The following is a 12,601-nucleotide window of genomic DNA, read 5'->3' as shown; positions in this document are numbered from 1 at the left end:
GAATTTTTTAATAGTCATGCAGCATTCCATGAAGTCTTTTATATGACAGAACTGAAATCAGGAATCTAGCAACCTGTAATGTTCTATAAGAGTCAATGTCCTGGAGTAGATAAGCTAGATGTAATTCAGGTGGTTTAGCAGCAATTTCCAGAATGATTGAACTCAGGATCCTTGATCGGGGAACATTGTATAAGGGGCAATTAAACAAGATATGATAAAGGGATTCTATCGATTTGTTGTCACATGCGCATAAAACAGAGATTTTACCGTTAGAAAATCTATTGCTCAGCACATTTGAGGGGAACACATTAAATCTGGCTCTTAACAAACGCGAATCTATGCGATGCAGCCGATAAAGTAGACAGATATCGAGGTATCTGGGACATAGATGTAATGCCCTGATATATCGGGGAACATGTACCTCCACCTGTAGTAAGATTTTGTTGCAAATCTACCTCCTCCAGTCTTTGTTTGATGACCTTTTTAGCTGTAATTAGATCTAAATTAAGTATATCGGAAGGAGAGATTCCATAAGACAACAGTTTGGAATGGATTTTTGTTGCCCATGGGCTGGTGAATTCATCTCTCCAAAGGCACTGAATAAGATGGTAGTTTGGCAATTTATGCCAAAGGGACAGCCAATAATTAAAGGCATGTCTCCACATCAGAATCTCAAGGGAGGGGGTCTTAAGTTCTAAGCGAATGGCAGAGTTGCTTACACAGGAGGGTAGTTTCAAAAGGCGTCTTAGAAAAAGATTTTGCAATGTCACCAGAGGCAAGAGGTTTACAAAGGCGCCCCATAAAGGGACCGCATAGGCCATAGTTGCAACCACTTTTGCACTATAAACTTTGAAGGCGGATGGAACATGCATAGCCCCCTCAGTAAAGAAGAAGCGTAGTAGAGCGTAGATAAGGGCTTTGACATTGTTTTGTAAATATGTGATATGCACTTTCCATCCCATATTATACTGGAAGTAAATTACTAGATATTGAAATTTGTTTTGGACTACAATGCCCATCGGCACAGCTGGGACTGATGGGAGTTGTAGTCCAAACCATCATAAGAACATAAGAAGAGCTGGCTGCTATGTCAGGCCAATAGTCCACCTAGCCCAGCATTCTGTTCTCAAAGCGGCCAACCCTGCGCCTGTGGGAAGACAGCAAGCAGGATTTGAACACAGAGCCCTCTCCCTTTCTGAGGTTTCCTGCCATTGGTCTTTAGAAGCATTGCTGCCTATGACTGTGGTCACAGGGCAGAGCCATGTCTGGATAGCAACCACTGCTCCTCCGTGAATTTATACAATCTTTTGTATAACCAGGTTGGTGCCCATCCCTGACTCTTGTGGCAATGAGTTCCATAGTATGTGCTGCATGAAGAAGTCCCTTATCTGTCCTGAATCTTCCAACCTCACCTTTGGACGTCCACCAGTTTGCCTGTTAGGAGACGGAGGAAAACTTTTCTCCATGCTGTGCGCAGTCTGGGAAGCCTCTATTCCAGGGTTCAGCAAACTTTTACAACAGGAGGCCGGTCCACTGTCCCTCAGACCATGTGGGGGGGGGGCGGCAGACTATATTTTGAAGGGGGGGAAGAATGAATTCCTATGCCCCACAAATAACCCAGAGATGCATTTTAAATAAAAGGACACATTCTACTCATGAAAAAACATGCTGATTCCCAGACCGTCTGCGGGCCGGATTTAGAAGGCGATTGGGCCAGATCCGGCCTTAGTTTGCCTCCCCATGCTCTATCCCAGGGGTCAGCAAACTTACCGTGCCTCGGGCCGGAGTCTCCAGCGGGCCTGTGGGCGGGAGAGCACGTGCCCATACGCGTGTGCACACGCTATTTCCCACGCACTTCCAGGTCAGAGGAGCACTGGAAATAGAAGAAGCGTTTGGATTTGATATCCCGCTTTATCACTCCCCTTCAAGAGTCTCAAAGCGGCTCACATTCTCCTTTCCCTTTCTCCCCCACAACAAACACTCTGTGAGGTCAGTGGGGCTGAGAGACTTCAGAGAAGTGGGACTGGCCCAAGGTCACCCAGCAGCTGCAGGTGGAGGAGCGGGGAATTGAACCCGGTTCACCAGATTACGAATCTACCGCTCTTAACCACTACACCACACTGGCTCTCATAGCTTGCGCACATGTGCACAGGCTTCCTCCGACCCGGATGTGCACTGGAAATAACGCTTGCACATGTGCAAATAACACTTGCGCATGTGTACAATCTATTTCCAGTGCTCCTCCGACCTGGAAGTGGGCAGCTGCGCAGCGCCGGTAAGAGTGGGTGGCAGCAGCTGGTGGTGGGTGTTCCTGTGGGCTGGATAAACGAGTCCCTCGGGATTTATCCGGACGACTCTGGGGTTGCGGTGCTCATCTCGCTTTCTTGGCCGAGGGAGCCGGCATACAGCTTCCGGGTCATGTGGTCAGCATGACTAAGCCACTTCTGGTGTACCAAAGCAGTGCACAGAAACGCCGTTTACCTTCCCGCCAGAGTGGTACCTATTTATCTACTTGCACTTTGACGTGCTTTCGAACTGCTAGGTTGGCAGGAGCAGGGACCGAGCAACGGGAACTCACCCCGTCGCAGGGATTCGAACCGCCGACCTTCTGATCGGCAAGTCCTAGGCTCTGTGGTTTAACCCACAGCGCCACCCGCGTCCCTAAACTTAGAAGTCCCAAATGCTGCAGCCTGTCTTCCTGGGGGAGCTACTGCAGCCCCTCGATCCAGAGGGCACCAGGTTGGCCAAGGGGAGTAAAAGAAACTCCGGGAGGGCATTCCAGGCCAAGGTGAAGATGGTGAGTCTGTCAAGGTGAAGGAGGAAAAGGCGCAGAACCCTCTGGGGTGGAGACAGAGGTGGGGAGGGCAAGACCTGTCCAGCTGAGATCTCCAGAGAGCAGCAGCGTTAGGAGAGCAGAAATAATAATAATAATAATAATAATAATAATAATAATAATAATAATAATAATTTATTTATACCCCACCCATCTGGCTGGGTTTCCCCAGCCACTCTGGGGAAAGGATAGCAAGTGATTTAAAAGGAGTAGGGGGACGCAGAATTAGATTAAATGACAGGAAGGATTCGAAACCTGCGGACCAGAGATTCACAGAAGATTGGTAGAAATATACAAATTATTTGAAGAGCAACTGTAATCAACAAACGATGCTAGTAGGACTACCTATGAGAAGTTTTGTAAGGAGAAATGTATGAAACATTGCAAAAGTAGAGGAAGAAGAGAGATATCAGTTATGAGTTAAATGTAATTGTGGAAGTAAAGCAATGTATATTTAGTGAAGGGATTGGAAAATTTTCAGATGCGATTGATGGAAGTCAAAAGAATAGTATAAGATATGAAAGTATGTTTAATTACTGTTGAAAATGATATGTCGAAAAACCAATAAAAAAATTATAAATGAATAAAAGGAGGAGGAGGGATGAGAGGAAGCCTGAAAAAGTGGACCAAACAGAAAATAAAAAAGAGGAGAGTCATAACCAACACATCCCTCCCTGCTCAGCAGCCCACCTGTCAATCATCTGGTGCACCACTAACACCAGGTGACATATTCCCCCCCTCCATCCCATTTTAATTCTGCAACCTGACTCTGTGATTGAATCCCACCCCCCAAAAAAAACAAAACGACAACCATCTGGAAGCACCTGTAGACCCCTGTGCTGTTCTCTGTCTCTCTCCCCCCTCGCTTTTCCCTTCGCCAACCCCCCAACCCACAAGCGCTTCCCTGCCAGTTCATTAGCTTCCTTGACATCCTGACTAAACGTTTGGGGATTTTGCCCGCTGAGAAGATGCCCCCCTGGGCTGGGGGGAGTGGGGGGCGGGCGCCGCAGCATCTGGGGCACGGCTAGCCCACGCCAGGGAGTCACATTCAATTGCTGCTCTTCTGATCTGAGGCGACAGGGAAGCAGGCGGCAAAGGTCAGAGCCTGGCGCCTCTCGGCAGAAAAGGCAGGGTGGGGGGGCAGGCAGGAGGGAGGGAGGGAGGGGGCCCAGGAAGCCCCCTTGCTTCCCCATCCCTCCCTTCCCCATCCCTTGTCCTCTCCCCAAATGGGAAGGGCACTCGGTGCCATGCCTGCGTTCAAAATCCCAGTGTGGAAGGCAGTTGGCACACAAGTTGGCAAAGTGATCTTCTTCTTCTAGGGCTGCCCTAAGTCCAGAATTTCCTGGGCACAGCCGGGATTTGCCCACCGGAAATGGCACTTGAGAAGAATTTTCAAAAATGGCAGCCCAGATCAGTGTCAATTTGGGGGCAATTTGGCTTCATTTTTCTTTTTTTCTGAGATTTTCAACAGCTTTCGTATCTGGATTTTCACATTTTTGGAAAACAGCAAGCCTGTTTCCTTCCTTTATGCAGGTGACTCTCAACACACGCAGGGGCTACGTCCAGGAATAGCGTGTAATGCCAAAAGAATAAAAACATTAATGATAATTTTATGATTTATACCCTGCCCACCTGGTGTATAAAATAGTGTACAGTCATACCTCGGGTTACAGACACTTCAGGTTACGTTTTTTCAGGTTACGGACGCACTGAAACCCGGAAGTACCGGAACGGGTAACTTCCAGGTTTCAGCAGTCGCACATGTGCAGAAGCACAAAATTGCAACCCGCGCATGCACAAACATGGCGCTGTGGGTTGTGAACGTTCGCAACCCAAGCATCCACTGTATAGTCAAAACACATTGGGTGCAATGGTGAGTAGAATTGCCAAAGCCTTTTTCCCTGGAAGGTTGCCCCCTTTTGATTTTTTTCACTTGCCAAGCATGTAAAGGGGCAACCCAGTCATATGGGTAGGGTAATAATAAAAATAATAAAGACCCTGATGCTGGGAAAGATGGAGGGCACAAGGAGAAGGGGACGACAGAGGACGAGATGGTGGGACAGTGTTCTCGAAGCCACAAACATGAATTTGACTAAACTGCGGGAGGCAGTGGAAGACAGGAGTGCCTGGCGTGCTCTGGTCCAGGGGGTCACGAAGAGGCGGACACGACTAAATGACTAAACGACTAAACAACAACAACAATAATAATAGGTGAATGTGCCCAAGTTAAGTGTGTGTAAGTTGTGAGTTACCAATATTGTATACCGCCCCATGATATACAGTATTGGAAACCACCCTGTGCTCTTTGAATGGAGGGTGCATCAGAAATTTAATAAATAATAATAGTTTGCCCACCAAAAGGCATTTCCCAGGCCAGGCTGATGGAAAGTAACCCAGGTTTGGTTCTCGGTTTAAAAGGACTTCCTTTCTGCCCGCCCCTGTGGGGCTGCCCTGGCCCCGTTTGGTGCAGAATGCTGCGACCAGATTGCTGGTCTGGCCGAGAACATGTGACCCCATCGCTAAAACAGCTGCACCGGGTTCGAGGTTCTTGTCTTAATTCACAAAGCCCTGAACATTTGCGATCCAGAGAATGTCAGGGACTCCCTGAACCATTATAATATGCATTCTGTATTTTTTATTCTGTATGTTTCTGCGGTCATTGGCTAAGGGGTTGGGCAATTTCAAAAGTCTTTAAAAGTTGTTGCACACTTCATTTAAGGTCCTCACCTCCTTGCAAGTGGCGGGGGGGGGCGCGGAGTCTGTTGCAACAGGAAAATAAAGTTCTCTCTTGCTTTCCTTCTACTGCTTTCTGCCTCCATGCATTTTCCTCTGACCAATATCGAACTTAGGGGACCCTGAACCCCTTGATGGAGAGTTGGGCAGCAAAAGCCAAACCCAAACGTTTCTAGAACATAGCTTTGAAGGGGATTTAAACCAGTTCATAAAATGCTTCCCTCCACGGTGATTAACCCCCCTGATAGCCCAGTGGAGCCTCCAAGTTCAGAGGCAGTCTACCTTTGGCTACCTGAGGCAGGCTGCAAACAGGGCTATTGCCTTCCTGCCTGGATTGCGAGCTTCCTGGAAAGGTCTGGCTAGCCAAGGAGGCTGGATTGGAGAGACCTTTAACCCAATGCATCAGCAGGGCTCGTCTGACGCCATTAATGATTACCGTTCTTTTAAAACAGCTGCGCTGACTGCCAGCTCATTTCCAGCTTCAGTTCAAGAAGGGTGTTTAAAGCCCTGAAAGGCCGTCTCCTTCTTCACAGACCCTCTCAGGTGCTGAGATCGGCAGAGGGGACAGGGGACGCTTGGCAGTTCCCCCCCACCCTCAGAGGCTCAGGGTGATGGTGGTCTAGGGAGAGAGGGTCTTCTCTGAGGCAGCCCCTAAGCTATGGGTCTCCCTCTCCACAGAGGTGCACCAGTATACCTGAAGGAGTGACTCCACTCCCATCGTTCAGCCCAGACACTGAGGTCCAGCTCTGAAGGCCTTCTGGCAGTTCCCTCCCTGCGAGAAGTGAGGTTACAGGGAACCAGGCAGAGGGCCTTCTCAGTGGTGGCACCCACCCTGTGGAACACCTTCCCAGCAGATGTCAAGGAAATAAACAACTATCTGACTTTTAGAAGACATCTGAAGGCAGCCCTGTTTAGGAAAGTTTTTAATATTTAATGTTGTATTTTTTTCAACACTCAATTGGAAGCTGCCCAGAGTGGCTGGGGAAACTCAGCCAGATGGGTGGGGTAAAGATAATAATATTATTACCGGCATTTATTATTATTTTTATTATTGCACAGGGTGCTGAAGACACAGCTCTTTGAACACTGGAGATGCCATGTCTTTAGGACGGGCCTTACTTTTAGGATTGCAAGCTGGTTTACATTGTTTTTGATCTTGGGTTTTAACGCTGGAACGTGCCCCGGGACCTTAGGGTGAAGGGCAGGTAAATCATAATCATGACGGCAATGATAAAAATGATTAAATGGTAATAGGACTAATGATGATGGTTTTAAAGGAGTTCAAAGATTCGCCCTGCAATTCAAGAGGTGTAATGTTGCAGAGAAATCCCTGTTGGGTCACAACATTCAGATCATGGGCTAAAGAAAAAGCATTAAAGAAATGGAAGCAGGCAAAGAGGGAAGAGATATGCTGAGAAGCAGACAATTCACTGGAAGAAAGTTCACCTCCGTGGTCCTGCATGCACAGAGAAACGTCCCTAAGTCGGCATAACTCGGGATTTCTTTCTTCGAAGTTCTGGCGCCTCGTTCCACCCGTCCAACTTTCACGAGATTTCAGCTCCCCAGCTTTTGGCATCCAAGAAGGGGCTGAGCCCTATGGAAAGGTCAAAACCCAGTATCCCAGTCTCCCGGCATGTGGGATTTCGAACCCTCTGAGCCCTTGTATTCCACAGGTGCCAGAACCAATGGCAAAGGCACATTCAAATCACTGGTGGTGATTTAGGAAGGGTGCAGTGCGCCACCCAGTTCAGGTGAAAACAGCCAACAGCAGCCCTGTTCCCCAATTGGCATTGCAGGGCTGCAACTCAACCCTCTTCCGGCGGTTCTGCCCCTGGAGCACCAAGCTCATCCTCTGCAGGCTGGTCCTCCAGGTTTCCCATCCCATCCTCCTCGCTGGGACCTGATCCCAACATCCAACAAACTTGCACCAACCCAAGAGTGTTCCTCTCGTCACAAAGATCGCAGCCTGTGAGTCCTCTGTGTGGCACGGCTAAAAGATGCTCAAATGAGACTTCGAGTTCCCAAGGCCCGTCATTTGGGGCAAACAGAGGAAACTGCACATCCAACTTTGCACCTCCCATTTCTCTGCCTCCAACGGAACGGTCCATATTCAGAATTTCAGGTCGGGGTCCATTCCGCCCATCCTTTGTTGCCTGTGGCGTTCACCCTTCGTTGCCATGGCCGATTCGCCGTAAAAGTGGAGGATACTTTCCCATTGTGCGGTAGCGTATTCTTTGAGGCTTCCTCTGAATTCTTTTTGCTCTCGTAGCCTGAATCTGGTCAGCTCTGAAACAACAACAGAAGCATAACCAGAAGGGAGCGAAACAGCAAATCACTGCAAAGCACTGTCGAAACGCAGACAATTCCCTTCTCCGTGTTTTCCATGCTATTTAAAAAGCAAAAAACAACAACACGCCACTGTCACAACGAAACAGTACAAAGCCACCTTCTGTCCCCCTCGCACCCGAGTCCAGGTATTTCTCTCACTTTATTCAGGCTCGCCTGCCCCCTCCCTCCCTTTCCACCCGGACGAAATGCGCCTTGGAAGCTCTCCTTGCCGCTTGCTCTGGGTGGGCGGCGCCAGGCACAGTATTTGGGTCACTCGGCACCACTTAGAGTTGGCGGCATCAGCAATGACCCTCCAGGAATCTCTGCCCCTTGGAAGGCCACTCCATCGCTTGCCAGTTCACAGAGGGCCAAGACCCACCCAACGGATTTGATGGGGAGCAGGAGTTGGAAAGTTTGTGAGCAACTAGCATGTGATTAGCATGCGTGCATGTGATAGTTGTTTATGCTCACATCTGCATGTCTGCGCACAACCCCAGCTTGCACTGCTCACATTTCTCTTGAGCAGTCCTCCTCTGACTGGAATCTACCTTTTCGATGAAACATTAGTCAAAGTATCGCAGAGAAAGAAGCAGGGAAATCCACCTGCAGTTGTGAGGAGGTCATGGAATCAGAGAGATGGAGGAAACCCAAAGACTCATCTAGTCTAACCCCCTGCAAGGCAGGAATCACAGCTAAATGATGTCACGTAAATGAAACAGGCTCATGGAAGTCAGGGTCATCTTTCTGGTTTGTCTAGTTTCTCCAACATTTCCCCCTTCTGTGCTAAAGACTGGCTTGGATTAGGCATGGCGGCCCCAAAATACGAGTCCTGCCATCAACACCTGTATTTTTGCATGCAACTGATCCCTCTGGCTTTCCACAGTCAGCACATGCGGGGAAATCCAGAGAGGAGAGGGAAACGAACCTTCTCAGTTGGTAAACAGCAGGCAGCAAACACAACAACATCCATTTGTGGAGGGACAATCTCTGGGGAGGAATCTGGGGCCTCGAGCCAAGACAATTTATCCAAGCAGCACGCAAAACCATCTCCCCACAGCAACTGCGCTATATTGAACCACATTCAGGGCTGTTGCTATTTCCACCAAAGTCTGAAGTTGTTCCTAAAAGGCCAGGCTTTTTTTCCTTTTTAAAAACGCTTTATCGATTAAAGACAACAAACAAAGGGCAAATTCAAAGCGCAGACAGCGAAAGGATTCAGAGGTCGGGAACTGCAAGGACTGTAATGGGTCCAGAATGAAATCCCATCATGAGTTTAGTTTAAGAGGAGGAGGAGGAGGAGAGTGGAGATAGCTGGCTCCTTTGGGAAGAAAGGCGGGATATACATTTAATTAATAAAATAAAGAAATGAACAAGGAGAGAGGCAGACGGTGGTTTTTGCAACAAATTGAACAGCAGTTGAGAGAGGTGATTGCTGCTTTTGAAGCAGACATGCATCCGATTTTTTGCTTCTTAGCAAACGGGTTTGATGGGAATAAATATTGCTTCAAAAAAACTTCCTGCCTGCTATGGGGAGATCGCTCCCAGCTGTTGGGGACTCCTGGTCTTCTCTAGGCAAACCTCCAGAGGGGGTTATAAACAGCCCCACTAGTTCATTGCAGCAAAACCCATGACACCTTGAAGGCCGACATATTTGCAGTGGTGCAAGCTTTCCTTGGCAACAGTCTACTTCATCAGATACGCAAAGCAGACTCAAATATATATCTATATCCCACGGGAGGCCAAATGCATACGAAAAACTGAGGTATGCCAGTCGGGTGAGCCCCAATCCAATCCCAACCACAGAAAGATGCAGGATTCCTGGACGACCCACTCTCACCACAGCCATGGACAACTCTTCTGACAGAAGAGGCGAGCCGTTTCCACCCCCAAAATACTGTGCATAAGACAAAGATGAACGGATCTTCTCCAAAGGGAAACAGAGTCAAGAGGACCACCTGAGTGTTGGGAGCTGTTTGCCCCTGGGATCCGCTACGGAGGACAAGATCATGGACCACCTTCCTTGGAGGTCTCCAAGCCAGGCTGTGGGGGGGGGTGAGATCCGGGATCCTGTCCTTCAAAGGACAGAGGTACAACAGGAGATCCACCAGGTCTTCCTTCCAGTCCTGACACCCCTGACCGCCAAGGAAACTCCTTACAGGGGAGGGAAGCCAGGGAGTTCTGGGTCCCTTCTATCCAAAGCACCTTGGAAGTCTGAGATAAGAGGACTTACCTGAGTGTTGCTTCTCCAGCTTGCTCAGTGCTGGACTGAAACTTTGTCCCAAGTCCAGACCGAAAAAGGGGGAGCAGAGCGTCCTGGGGGGGTGTCTCTCTGCCACCGACGCCTCCTCCCAGCGTTCCCATCACATGGGACAGACAGGCTGGTGCCAGAGGACTCAGGGAGTTAATGAGGTGGAGAATCGGGTGGCGACGCCTGGACTCTCCTGTCCCCCCCATGTACACGCCTGGCCGTTCTTCCTGGGGGGCCTTAACCCTTGCCCTGCCACTGCTGCTGTGTGCAAGTTGGTGGGGGGAAGGAAGCTGAGCTGGAGTCCTCAGTGAGAAAGGCAGGACTGTGCTGGGATGGGAAAGGGGCAGAGATCTCGCCAGCACACATAGATGAGAGAGAGAGAGGCCAGGCTGCGCAGAAATGTCGCGACATCTGTGGCTCTTAGGCACATAAGACCATAGAAGAATCCGCTGGGTCAGGCCAGCAGTCCTTGCAGCCCACTGCCCTGTTCTCCGTGGATTTGGATTTGATATCCTGCTTTATCGCTACCTGAAGGAGTCTCAAAGCGGCTCACATTCTCCTTTCCCTTCCTCCCCCACAACAAACACTGTGTGAGGTGAGTGGGGCTGAGAGACTTCAGAGAAGTGTGACTGGCCAAAGGTCACCCAGCAGCTGCAGGTGGAGGAGTGGGGAATCGAACCCGGATCACCAGATTACGAGTCTACCGCTCTTAACTACTAAACCACACTGGCTCTCTGTGGGAAAGCAGCAAGCAAGATTCGAGAGCCAGAGCAACTCCTGCGCTTTCCTGCAACCGGTGTTCAGAAGCCCCTTGTGGCCTCTGACTGAGGAGGGCAGAGCATGGTCGCTGTGGCTAGGAGACATCAGCAGACCTGGGACTCAGCTTGTTGTTGTTTAGTCATTTAGTTGTGTCCGACTCTTCGTGACCCCCTGGAGCAGAGCACACCAGGCCCTCCTGTCTTCCACTGCCTCCCTCATGCTGGTAGCTTCGAGAACACTGTCCCACCATCTCGTCCTCTGTTGTCTCCTTCTCCTTGTGCCCTCCATCTTTCCCAACATCAGGGTCTTTTCCAGGGAGTCTTCCCTGCTCATGAGGTGGCCAAAGTCTTGGAGCCTCAGCTTCAGGATCTGTCCTTCTAGTGAGTGTGTTTCAAGTGCATTATGCAAACGTGACACTAGATGGCGATGGTGAGCTTACGGCAAATTCGATGCCTTTTTCAAAACACTTTTTAAAAAAGCATTTGGTGGTGGACGTGCAAGATAACAAAAGAATTCTGGGAAATGATATACAATGAGTTGAAAAAAATTGTTTAAAATAATGTTTGTGGAAAAATCAGCTTTTTTACTAGGAATTTTAGATGCAGAGATACCAAAGGAGCAGAAAAGATTATTTATGTATGTGACCACAGCAGCGTGGATATTACTGGCCCAGAGATGGAAAGAAGATAAAATCCCAAACAGAAAAGAATGGCTGATGAAGATGATTGACTATGCCGAAATGGCGAAAATGACCAGGGAAATCAGAAACCAGGAAGGTAGAAACTTTAATAAGGAATGGAATAAATTTACAATTTACTTAAGAGAACACTGTAAACAACTACAACTTTGGCAGGATTTGAGGAAGGCTTGTAATGTATTAAAAGGTAAGGTAAAAATGTATTGTTTTAAGAAAAATAAAGAAAATATATGATGCAGTAGAAAAAGTTTCATAATGGAAACCATGGAGGGGTGGAGGGAAGTCTAAGGATTCAGAAAATTCTAAATGTTGATGATAATGATTACTGTTTGAATTCAAATGCATAGTGTAGAACTGAATAAAAAAGATTATTATTTATTTTATTTTTAAAGAAACATTTTCATAGTGTTTTTATATGTGTCTTGATTGCACCCTGATGTACATCTGATGTTACGGCTAGCTTGGTACAGAAGAGGCAGCCAAGCCATGGTAAGATTTTGGTTTTTCTAAAGGGCCGTTCCTCAGAAGGCGGAGCAAGGTTGTCTTCTGAAGGAGCGTCTCCACCCGCATCATTCAGCCCGGACACTGAGGTCCAGCTCCGAGGGCCTTCTGGCAGTTCCCTCACTGCGAGAAGCCAAGTTACAGGGAACCAAACAGAGGGCCTTCTCGGTGGTGGCACCTGCCCTGTGGAACGCCCTCCCACCAGATGTCAAAGAGAACAACAACTACCAGACTTTTAGAAGACATCTGAAGGCAGCCCTGTTTAGGGAAGCTTTTAATGTTTAATAGGCTATTATATTTTAATATTCTGTTAGATGCTGGACAGCTCTTCTGTCCAGAGTGGATGGGGAAACCCAGCCAGATGGGCGGGGTATAAATAATAAATTTTTTATTTTATTTTTTTTTCATTTTTCATGTATTGCCTAGAATGTTGTTTCTGTTTCAAACATTGCAAATTTTGGACAAAATGGACTGTTTCAAGAAGTGGCAGAGAGATATTTCC

The sequence above is a fragment of the Podarcis vaucheri genome (assembly GCF_965113315.1).
Source record: "Podarcis vaucheri genome assembly, chromosome: 9".
NCBI lineage: Eukaryota > Metazoa > Chordata > Lepidosauria > Squamata > Lacertidae > Podarcis > Podarcis vaucheri.
This window is presented reverse-complemented; position numbering follows the sequence as displayed.